Source organism: Microcebus murinus, chromosome 8 (genome assembly GCF_040939455.1).
Source record: "Microcebus murinus isolate Inina chromosome 8, M.murinus_Inina_mat1.0, whole genome shotgun sequence".
Classification (NCBI taxonomy): Eukaryota; Metazoa; Chordata; class Mammalia; order Primates; family Cheirogaleidae; genus Microcebus; species Microcebus murinus.
Genome location: NC_134111.1, coordinates 81337336 through 81349448, shown reverse-complemented (window position 1 = coordinate 81349448; position 12113 = coordinate 81337336). Strand labels below are relative to the sequence as shown.

General features: G+C 35.4%; 1 protein-coding gene across 4 annotated transcripts in view; it reads right to left on the bottom strand.

Annotated features, from left to right (window-relative positions):
* Positions 1-12113, bottom strand: part of MAP2 (microtubule associated protein 2) — a 278816-nt gene that overhangs the window by 209920 nt on the left and 56783 nt on the right. For 3 of the 4 annotated variants that reach the window (XM_076005881.1, XM_020288234.2, XM_012751467.3), the window contains exon 2: positions 1685-1734. The exons of the other annotated variant lie outside the window; for it this stretch is intronic. The gene's annotated coding sequence lies outside the window, so the exon portion shown is untranslated. The remainder of the gene's footprint in view (positions 1-1684; positions 1735-12113) is intronic. 4 annotated transcript variants of the gene reach the window in all.

The window sequence follows — 12113 nt, the reverse complement described above, 5'->3', positions numbered from 1 at the left end:
CAAAATAGGTAAGTCATACTGACTAAACACACTCTATGTTCATAATCCTGCAAAAGAAACTCTCCATGTGGAAGATAGGTAGGGGTTTGGATTAAACATTTTTGTGCATCATTGTTCCAGTTTTTTTTTTTTAATCTAACAAAAATCTTATTTCTTTTTAGTGTTCTTTCTTTCTGAAAAGTGGCCAAAGCAGAATGAAATTTCAAATTGCCATGTTGACCATATACAACTATAAAACAAAACTCAGAAAGGGAAGAGTTTATTTCTAATTAAAGAAGAGAAGGGAGGGATTTACTTCTAATTAAAATGAAAATTTACAATTCAAACTTAACCCAGTGCCTTGAAAATATTACTGATTCACAGATGTATACTTTGCAAAAATCTCATTCTACTTGTAATTTCTGCTTCGCAGGTGGATGGGGTAGGGGCTGGCAGGGACAAAAAAAGTAGAAAAAGTCCAAAAAAGTCATAAAAGAAATTGTATGTTTAAATGTACACAAATTTATATAGTATATACCATGGGATGAATAGAAGAGCAAGCCAGGTTAAGTGTCTTCAAAAATTTGATCCCAAATTGTATCAACACATAATAAAATAACACAGTTTATAAATATACTTAAACCAACACTTATAGACATTTCACCTTTTTTCTTTATTAAGTTGCCAATTTTCTATAGGCATGATTCCAACATACTCCATTTGCTTCATTCCATACAGATTTCAAAGATAGGAAAGTACCGTTTTTACTTGAAAAGAGAAATAATAGTAGTCTTTCATCGGAGTGTGTATATGTATTAAGGCCAAAAAAGGTACATATTGACTGCTATATTTTAGACACTGCAATTTGAAGGGTTAAATACAGGCTTTAAAGGGAAAATTCCTAATCGTGTAAGGGTAAATGAAAAGCCAATGTTTTCCTTTATGTTAATTATTAATCAAAAGCCTATATAAAAAGTTTAGAACGCCTGGAATTTTGCTCTTTTATGAGCAACAAAAGTCCTCATTTCATTCACAGGTTAGTTTTTTATTTTATTTTTAAATCTGAACGCATGTTCTAGAGAAAAAAACAGGATAAATGAAATTGCAAGCCTATTGATGTGAGGACTCTCTAATACTCTGTTATTACTCTATACTCAGTTAAGCTGGTTTGGGGTCTCCTATAAAAGCCAATTAATGAGAAAACAGAACAAAAGGAATGACATCTTAACACTTTGCTAATTAATTGAAATTTGTGTTTGACAAACACTTTTTCAAGTCCACCCTCCTTAGGAAATCATTCTCTATGAGTACCAAATTGAGGAATTCAAAAGTGTTTTCCTGCAAATTCCGACAGCTGATCATTCTTTAAAATGTTAGCCAGCCTTCCAAAGAAGTAATTACTTTAATATTTCTGTTAATTAAGTGAATTAGAATTGAATCTTTTCCTTAATCAAAACTCAGCTAGTAAGATGAAGATGAAATAAATTCAACATTCAATAACCAAAGAAATTATACTAACTGTAAAAACAAACCTGCTTAGGGAACCATGTTTGCTAGTGGGCCAAATTTGAAATGTATTCAGTTCCTATAAAATTTTACCTTTTTCCACACTTTGCAAGAATACTCTGACCTAGCTATCTAAAGGCCAAAGATACATTTATTTTATTTACAGTTTATTCATGATGGATATAAATACAGCACTGACCTTAATTCCAGCCAGAAGTCAAAAGATATTTTGGATCAGATCAATAAAATCTAAAAGAAAAAGAGAAAACTACTGAGTAAGTTAAATCAGTTGTATGATCTCTAGCCTTTTCTTTTACTAAAGAGGAAGGTAAAGTCAGAAGAAGTTAAGTGACTTGTTCCTTACCCAAGAAAATACACTGACTGAAACACCTTCATTTGCAACATACAACGGTTATGTAGTAATAAAACTCTAAACTTAAAAATATTTTGTAGATTTCGCTTAAATACATGTATTAAATACCAAAATTAGATCCTGTTTTTATTTTCAACAGTTTCTATTTATTTAAAGTAGAAGTCTTATGCTTATATTCTCAAACAATCAAAAAAATTAACGTATTCTGTTCCTAATGTGCTACCATTTTTTTCTGAAAAATGTTAAATCAAAAATAATAAAACTAGTGCATTTTTATCCTGCTATATACCAAATATTTGTGTCCCCCCAACCCCCAGAATTCACATATTGAAATCCTAATTCCCAACATGATGATATTTGAAGGTGGGGCCTTTGGAAAGTGATTAATGCCCTTGTAAAAGAGACCTCAGAAATATAAAATGTGGGATTAGTCCCTCATAGCAAAGACCACAGAGAGCTCCCTCACACATTCTGCCATGTGAGGACAGCAGAAAAACAGGAAGCAGACCCTCACCAGACACCAAATCCTGATCTTGCACTTCTCCTCCTCCAGAACTGTGAATACCAAATTTTTTTTGTTTATAAGCAACCCTGTCTGATATGTTTGTCATGACAGCCCATACGGACTAAGACAGATCCTTAATCTTATCTAATATTCACAGACAGTCTGTAGATTTTTAATCCAGAATCAACAATCAGTCTAAAGGTAGCAAAGGTCAGATAAGACAATTCCAGTGACAAACTATCAGTCTTTTCAATGGTCTCATGCAGCTAAGCCTCACCATTAAAACACCCTGAGAAATAAATACTTGGAAAAGCACATTGTCAAATGAAAGCAACAAAGGCAGCAAACCAGTGACAAAAAACTTCTTTGCCAAAAGTCAACCTGTCTTTTGGACAGATAGTAAGAAAACAACTTCAAAATAACGGAGATGGGCCGGGCATGGTGGCTCACGCCTGTAATCCTAGCTCTCTGGGAGGCCGAGGTGGGCGGATTGCTCGAGGTCAGGAGTTCGAAACCAGCCTGAGCAAGAGCGAGACCCCGTCTCTACTATAAATAGAAAGAAATTAATTGGCCAACTAATATATATATATAAAAAGTAGCCAGGCGTGGTGGCACATGCCTGTAGTCCCAGCTACTTGGAAGGCTGAGGCAGAAGGGATTGCTTGAGCCAGGAGATTGAGGTTGCTGTGAGCTAGGCTGACGCCACGGCGCTCACTCTAGCCTAGGCAACAAAGCGAGACTCTGTCTCAAAATAAATAAATAAATAAATAACGGAGATTCTTGACTTGCACAGGGAGCATCTATGGCAAAGTATCCAGTTAAAAAACAAGTTAGATTCTAGAAGTATGTTTGTAAGTTAATTCTTTGGAAGATAGCATATGTTCTTCTACGTGTTAAGAATGTTTTACTAGTGTCCTCTTTGGCTAAGTCCAAAAACTAAATTAACCTAAAACAGTAGTTATTTTATGAAAAGAATAGTATAAAATAATATAAAAAATACTAATAAACTACCAAAAATAACAATTGAATATGAAATAGTTAATTTTTAATACTAAGGGCAGATGCTTAAGAAAAATGAACTTGTAACACAAGAATGCAATGATAGGTTGATACATCTGTGGAGATTTAAATTTGAAAAATAATCTGGGAGCATTATGGGGGACTCCCAAGATTAATGCCTTTAGTATGTCTACTTCAACTTCAAACACCCAATATTATTTTTCTTTGATACAAATATTATCTTTTGGCTATAAAACCAATAGTTACCTAACTGTGTCTCACAAGGGAATGGTGAAATGTTTTCATTATATTAAAAAAAAAGCAATATCTGTTATGTACCACACAAACTATTATTAACTTGAATTCACAATTTTAATATTAGATCATGCTACATTCCTTCAATGATGTCATAGATTTGCAAAGGTTAGGTTCTTGACGATGTTTGTGATATAAAAGCAAATACTGCATGAAAACCAACGTGGGATAAAAAATAAGGACGACAGTGTCCAAAGTGACTCCAGGGTTTGAAGGCTGGGAAGTATCCAATAGGCATACATCCCAATACGAAATAATTGTGGCTGTCTAGGTATAAAATAAAAATAGTTTTCCTTTCAATTTATGTGTATTATTTTTTTTAAAAAGGCTACTAAGTTGTTAGGACCTAAAACTTACTATGCTAATTAAATGGAACCATGAGGTATATCTTTTAGACTTGGGGCACCCTGAAAATATAATTACTGAGATATTAAGGGAGCCATCCACTGAGAAAGTTTGGAACATTCTCTCTCTATTAAACATAGTTGGGTTTTTTTTTCATTTTTGTTCCATAAATTAAAAGAAAAGATAAAGTGGGAAAAATCTAAAATAAAAAGACTAGTAAAAGAAAGAGAAGGAAAAAAGAGAAAGAAAAATGTTTCTGAAATAAGAGGAAAAACTGCTAAGAGAGTGGGAAGGACAGTGATTCAACACAGAGTGTGTACACGTGTGGCTGAGTGTGTACATACACTATTATGTGTGCAAGAGGTAGCTAAAATGGTACATACACATCAACATTAGGCAATAAAAGACAAAGAACAAGTAGTGGGTACAGTACTGCATATATGTGCATTTTAATTATGTTGATTATCAGTCATCATCCCCTAAGAAAAAGGAGGCATTTGAAAAGAGATTGTGCTATAGATTCAAATATTCTTTAGGAAAAATAAGTGATGGCTGGCACAACAATGTGAATGTACTTAACGCCACAGAACTGTACACTTAAAAATGGTAAATTGTAGGCTACATATGTCACTACAATTAAGAAAAGAGAGAGAGAGAGAGAGAGAGGAGAGAGAGAGAGAGAGAGAGAGAGAGAGAGAGAGAGAGAGAGATGCTGTTATCCTAGGATCTTGTTTGGTATCTAGCACAAAACCTGCTCCATAACCATTGAATGCATATTGAATGATGAATCCCAGGATGATACTGTCACTTAATGACTCAAATGGCTTAAGAGAGAAAGTGGTTTGCAACTTGCCCAGAGCCAGGGAAAAATCTACATGGAACTGCCCATTTGTTTGTATACAAAGCTTTCAGCCTCAATTTACATTTGACCATTGCCACTTCTTGCTAATTGCTCTTTGACACATTAGATTAACATCTTGATATCTTTAACATTCTTTTAAAAACAACCTGATTTAAAAGTAAGAAAAGGAACTAAATAGATATTTTTCCAAAAAAGACATAAAAATGGCCAAAAATTATATGAAAAAGTGATTAAAATCACTAATCACCAAGGAAATGCAAATCAAAACCATAAAGAAATATTGCCTCATACATGGTAGGGTGGGTATCATTTAGAAGATAACAAGTGTTGGTGATGGTGTGGAGGAAAGAGAAACTTGTATACTGTTGGTGGGAATGTAAATTGGTACAGCCATTATGGAAAACAGTATTGAGGTACCTCAAATAATTAAAAATAGAACTACCGTATAATCCAACAATCCTACTGCTGGGTAAATACTTATAGGAAATGAAGTCCATATCTTGAAGAGATATTTCTGCACTCCCTTGTTCATTGAAGCATTATTCATAATAGTCAAGCTATGAAAACAACTAAAGTGTCCATCAACAGACATATGGATAAAGAAATTGTGACTACATATACTTATATACTGAATGGAATATTATTGAGACTTAAAAAAAGAGATCCTGCCATTTGCAACAACATGGATAGACCTGGAAGACATTATGCTAAGTGAGATAAGCTAGACATAGAAAGAAAAATACTACATGATCTCATTCCCACCAACATGAAATCTTAAAAGCTGAACTCATAGAAGCAGAGTATAGAATTGTGGGAAGGCTGGGAGAATAGGGAGATACTAGTCAAAGGGTACAAAGTCACAGTAATATAGAATAAATAAGTCTAGAGGTCTAATGGACAGCATGACTATAGTTAATAATGCAAGTATAGTAAACATTTGCTAAAAGAGTAGATATATGTTCTCAACAAAAAAGGTAACTATGTGAGATGGATATGTTAATTTCCTTCACTACTGTAAAATAATCATTTCACCATATATAGTATATGTACATCAAAACATCATATTGTACACCTAAAATTTTTATTTAAAAATATTTAATGGAAATAAAGCTCTGAGGGAGAAGAGGTATTCATTTTTGACCTGGTGGCCTCATGCTAGCTATTCTGTGGCTTTTGTTTGTTTGCTTGTTTTTCTTGTCATAAGGGGAGCGCTTCCATTTGCAGTGCCAAGAACAGCTGCTTTGTAAATAACTCGTTGGATTTTTTTTTCCCCAACCAACCCAGTTACTGAGCAACTAGGCACAGAACAGTGAAGACTGATGTTGCCCTAAGGCTCAGTCCTCACTGTGAACATCTGCCATTTCAAACACACAGGTCAAAACTTTTTGTGTAGCATTTTGCTAAACAATACCCTAAGCATAACACAAATAAAATTCTTTTCAATAGGACTCAGCATTTGCTCCCAGGCAGCTTAACTTATCAGCATACCAAAAGCATCACTTCTCCATCCTCTGTCTCTTTCTCCTAATCCAAAAGGTAGGGGAAATATCAGAAATTAATCCTGAGAGTTAATCGCTAAAGCTTTTCTTTTTTCTCTTTTTTTAGTGAGAAATGATTTCCTGTCTATATATTACAAATCATAGAGATGGTCAGATAACGTTATATCAAACTAAAGTTTGCCTGTTTATACCTATATAAAATTAAAGTATGCCTATTTATATCTCACAAGAAATAAAAGTTGAAAATAGCAGACGTTATTTTAGCTATTGGATTGTCAAGGTCAATTGTCAACTAAAAAGCCACTTTTCAAACTTTTTCCAATGCTGGTTCTCTCTTGTTAAAGTTACACTTAGTTCTAATTTACAGAAACTGTTACTGCTTCAGTGAGTAATTAGAAAATCTACTGCTTGAGTTAAAATTTATGAAACAAATGTTGGGATTTTGCAGTTACAAAACATTAAAAATTAATTCTATTAAAAAATAAATTTAAGTACTTCTTTCGTGTATAATTATATTTTTAAGATAGCGAGTACTTTTTTTTTTTAAGCTTTGTCTAGTATTTCGGGGATCTAATGTTCTTTGCCCTTAAAGAGTTTACTTAGCTAGAATCTAGTGTGGTAGGGGTGGTTGCATAAAAGCCAAAACACAAAATGCCATGATGAAAAGCAGAAAATGCTTGTTGTCACAAAGAAATACCAAGAGTTCCTGGGAGATCAAAGAAGGGGAAAAAAATGAAATCCCTTTATGTAGATAAGGATTCACAGAGGAAGTAGCATTTAAGATTGTCCTTGAAAGAGGCAAAGGATTTTGATAGGTGGAGATGGATTGGGAAGGAGACCAACTCAGACAATGGACACAGCAGAAAAAAAGTAACAGAAGAAGCAAAGCCCAGGGGACGTTTAGAAAAATACTATAGTTCTACCTATCTGGAGTATGACACCCAAGAAGAACAATATTTAGGTGAAAAACTAGGTTGGGTCTATATAGAGAGTAATGACCTTGAAAAGCAATCTGAGGAGGCTATATAATTAAATGTATTTAATTTTGTAAGCTAAAGGGAATCACTAAAGGTTTTACAGTTCTCCACTCTACCAACTGAGCTATCGAAGGACACATACTAAAGGTTTTAATTTCAAGAATGGCATAATTAGGAAATTTAATCTGGAAACATTGTGCAGATTGGATCAAAGATGGGAGAGCTTAAAGGAGAACAATCCATTTAGGTGACTCCTTCAGAAGTCCAGGTGAATGGTCATGAAGAGTCTATCCAGGTAGAGACAGTGTCAATTAAAAAGTAAAGAGTGTATTACAGTCCTTTCCCTTTGGGTCCTTGTCAATCTAGCAAGAGGTTCATTGATTTTGTTTATCTTTTAAAAAAACCAGCTTCTGGTTTTGTTGATTTTTAGTATAGTTCTTCTGTTCTCCATTTCATTCAGTTCTGCTTTGATCTTTGTTATTTCTTTTCTTCTATTAGGATTGGAAATTGTTTGCTCTTCTTTTTCCAATTCCTTGAGCTTATTCGTTAGGTTGTCAGTATCTAAGCTTTCTGTTTTTTGAATGTGAGCGTTAATTGCTATTAGTTTTCCTCTCAGGTAAGCTTTTGCTGTATCCCACAGGTTTTGGTAAGAAGTATCACCGTTATCATTTTGTTTGAAGAAATTCTCGATTTCCCTCTGAATTTCTTCCTTTACCCAATAATTTTTCAATAATAGATTGTTTAGACCAATCTCAAGCTCAGAAATTGAACCAGTAATTAAAAACCTGCCCAAACAGTAAAGTCCTGGGCCAGATGGCTACACTGCAGAGTTCTACCAAACATACAAAGAGGAACTCATACCTATACTACAGAAACTATTCCACACCATTGAGAAGGATGATATCCTTCCTAACTCATTCTACGAAGCCAATATCACCTTGATACCAAAGCCAGGAAAGGACACAACAAAAAAAGAAAATTACAGACCAATATCCCTCATGAATACAGATGCAAAAATCCTAAATAAAATTTTGGCGAATAGGATCCAGCAGCACATCAAAAAAAAAATTCACCATGACCAAGTAGGCTTTATTCCAGACATGCAAGATGGTTCAACATACGCAAGTCTATAAATGCAATTCACTTCATAAATAAAATCAAGAACAAAGACCATATGATTCTGTCAATAGATGCAGAAAAAGCATTTGACAAGGTCCATCACACCTTTATGATAAAAACTCTTAACAAAATAGGCATAGATGGCTCATACCTTAAACTTATCAAATCCATCTGTGACAAACCCACTGCTAGTATCATCCTAAATAGAGAAAAATTAAAATCCTTCCCCCTTCAATCCGGAACTAGACAGGGGTGCCCACTATCTCCTCTCCTATTTAACACAGTGCTCGAAGTCCTAGCAATAGCAATTAGACAGGAGAGGGGTATTAAGGGCATTCAAGTGGGGGCAGATGAAATCAAACTCTCGCTCTTCACCGATGATATGATATTATACCTAGAAAACCCCATGGACTCTTCCAAGAGACTCCTAGACTTGATAACCGAATTTGGTAAAGTGTTAGGTTATAAAATCAATATACACAAATCAGAAGCATTCATATATGCCAAGAACCATCAAACAGAAACTCAAATCAAAAATGCAATACACTTTACTATAGTCCCAAAGAAAATTAAATATCTAGGAGTATTCTTAATGAAAGATATAAAAGATTTATATAAGGAGAACTATGAAACACTAAAAAAAAAGAAATTGCAGAAGATTTAAACAGATGGAAAAATCTACCTTGTTCATGGATTGGTAGAATCGATATAGTTAAAATGTCAATATTACCTAAAGTGATCTACAGAATCAATGCAATCCCCATGAAAATACCATCAGCATTCTTTACAGATCTAGAAAAAATAATTCTTTACTTCGTATGGAATCAGAAAAAACCTCGTATAACCAAAGCAATCTTAAATAGAAAGAACAAACTGGGAGGCATCAGTCTTCCTGACTTCAAACTGTACTATAAAGCAATAATAGTTAAATCAGCATGGTACTGCCACAAGAACAGAAGCATAGATATCTGGAATAGATCGGAGATACCAGAGATGAAACCATCAGTATACGGCAATCTAATCTTTGATAAAGCTGACAAAAATATACATTGGGGAAAAGAATCTCTCTTCAACAAATGATGCTGGGAAAACTGGTTAGCTACATGCAGAAGAGCAAATCAGGATCCCTACCTCTCACCTCTCACAAAAATTCACTCAAGATGGATAACAGACTTAAACCTAAGACATGAAACCTTAAGAATCCTAGAAAAAGATGTTGGGAAAACCCTATCAGACGTTGGCCTAGGCAAAGAATTTTTGAGGAAGACCCCCAAGGCAATCACTGCAGCATCAAAAATAAACAAATCAGATCTGATCAAATTAAAAAGTTTCTGCACAGCCAAGGAAACCATCAACAGAGCAAATAGACAACCCACAGAGTGGGAGAAAATATTTGCTCTCTACACCTCTGATAAAGGCCTAATAACAAGAATTTATCTAGAGCTTAAAAAAATTAACAAGAAAAAAATCAAACAATCCCATCAAGAAATGGGTGACGGAAATGAAAAGAAACTTCTCCATAGAAGACAGAATATTGGCATGCAAACATATAAAGAAATTCTCAACCTCTCTAATTATTAGAGAAATGCAAATCAAAACCACAATGAGATACCACCTAACCCCCGAAAGAATGGCCTATATCAAGAAATCCCAAAACAACAAATGCTGGCGAGGATGCAGAGAGACAGGAACACTCCTACACTGCTGGTGGGACTGCAAATTAGTGCAACCTTTGTGGAAAAGAATTTGGAGACACCTCAAACAGCTAGAAATAGAAATACCATTTGACCCTGCAGTAGCATTGTTGGGCATCTACCCAAAAGAGCATAAGACATTCTATTATAAAGACATCTGCACACGAATGTTTATAGCAGCACAATTCACTATTGCATGATCACGGAAACAGCCCAGGTGCCCATCAATTCATGAGTGGATAATTAAAATGTGGTATATGCTCACAATGGAATATTACTCAATCCTAAGAAATGACAGTGAGCTAGCACCATTTATGCTATCCTGGATCAAGCTTAAGCCTGTTATCCAAAGTGAGGCAACACAAGACTTAGAAAATGGGCTCCACATCTACTCGCCATCAAATTGGTACTGACTGATTTAAACTTCGATTTTCAAATGGTGGCAATACCCACCAGAGATTTGGTGGTGGTGGGGGACCCAATCTTAGGGATGGGATGAGCATTCTGGAGGGGGAGGGCATAACTGTAACCCTTCTTAGGGAGAGGCAAAGATATACAATGTAACCAAAATGTTAAACAAAACAAAACAAAAAAAACTTTCTAGCAGGTGGTGGGCAGGCAGGAGTGGGTAGGAGGAAAGGGGTGTATGTTTCCATAACCTGTACGATGCACATCACCAGGGGACTGGACATTTCGGGGAGAGGGAGGGGGCATGAGCAATATTTGTAACCCTAACAATATTTGTACCTCCATAATATGATGAAATAAAAATCATGTTCTAATAAAAAAAAAAAAAAGTAAAGAGTGCTTGAGCTATCAAGTAGGTATATGTATTAGTCTGCTCAGTCTGCCATTACAAAATATTGGGTAGATTAAACAACAGAAAATTTATTTTCTCACAGTTCTGAACACTAAAAGTCTGAGGCCAGGGTGCCAGCATGGTTGGGTGCTGGTGAGGGCTCTCTTGCTGGCTTGTGGATGGCTGCCTTCTCACTGTCCCCCCACATGGTGGAGAAAAGAAAGACATGGTGGCAGGGGAAGGGGGGTTAGTGATCTCTTTCTCTTCCTCTGCTTACAAAGTCACAAATCCTACTGGGTTGGGGCTCCACCCTGGCGACTTCATTTAACCTTAATTACATTCTGAGAGCCCTGTTTCTAAGTACAGTCAAACTGGGGTTAGGACTTCAACATACAAATGGGGTGGGCTTAGTTCAGTCCATTACAGTAGGCACAGCCTGCAGAATTTAGGGATTGATAGGCTATGAAAAGCACAGACAGAGAAAAGGAGATAAGAGAATTCTGATGGTTTAAAACAAACAGATGCTCAGGAAGGTTGTGATATTCATAGAAATAGGGTAAGCTGAAGGAAGATCAGGTTGCTGAGCAAGAGTAGAGGATGGTAGGCTTTATTAGACACATTGAGTTTCTGGCAGGATAATAGAGGGAAGGTATTCATCAGGCAACTGACCTATTCATGGAGGGTACAATCTTATGTGATATGAAAAAGAGCAAAATCCTAAAATTAAAACAAAACAAAAAAGAGTTTAAATTTGTGGTGATATAATTAAGTTAGAACATATCTACAAAGGTCAAAAGTACATGCTCCAAATTTAGGTTTTTTAGCCACCCCACATTATTGTATATTTCATCACACTTTGCCTTGACTGGTAGGTATATCATTAATAGTGCACTGGCTGTCTGTAAGTCCATATTGTTCTTAATGAATGGCATATCCTGCTTGCCGAAACTGTGGGCTGCTCTGGGTCAGTGACCCACCAAATCTATGTTTTTGTTCCAAGCACTTAGTGTGGTATAAGGCACAAAATCAGAGATCTATAAATGTGGAATGAGTCACTTCCCGGAAAAAGAGGCTGAGTCATGAGCACTCCAACCAATTTCACCTCTAGACATCGTATTATTCATATAAAACAACATCGTGG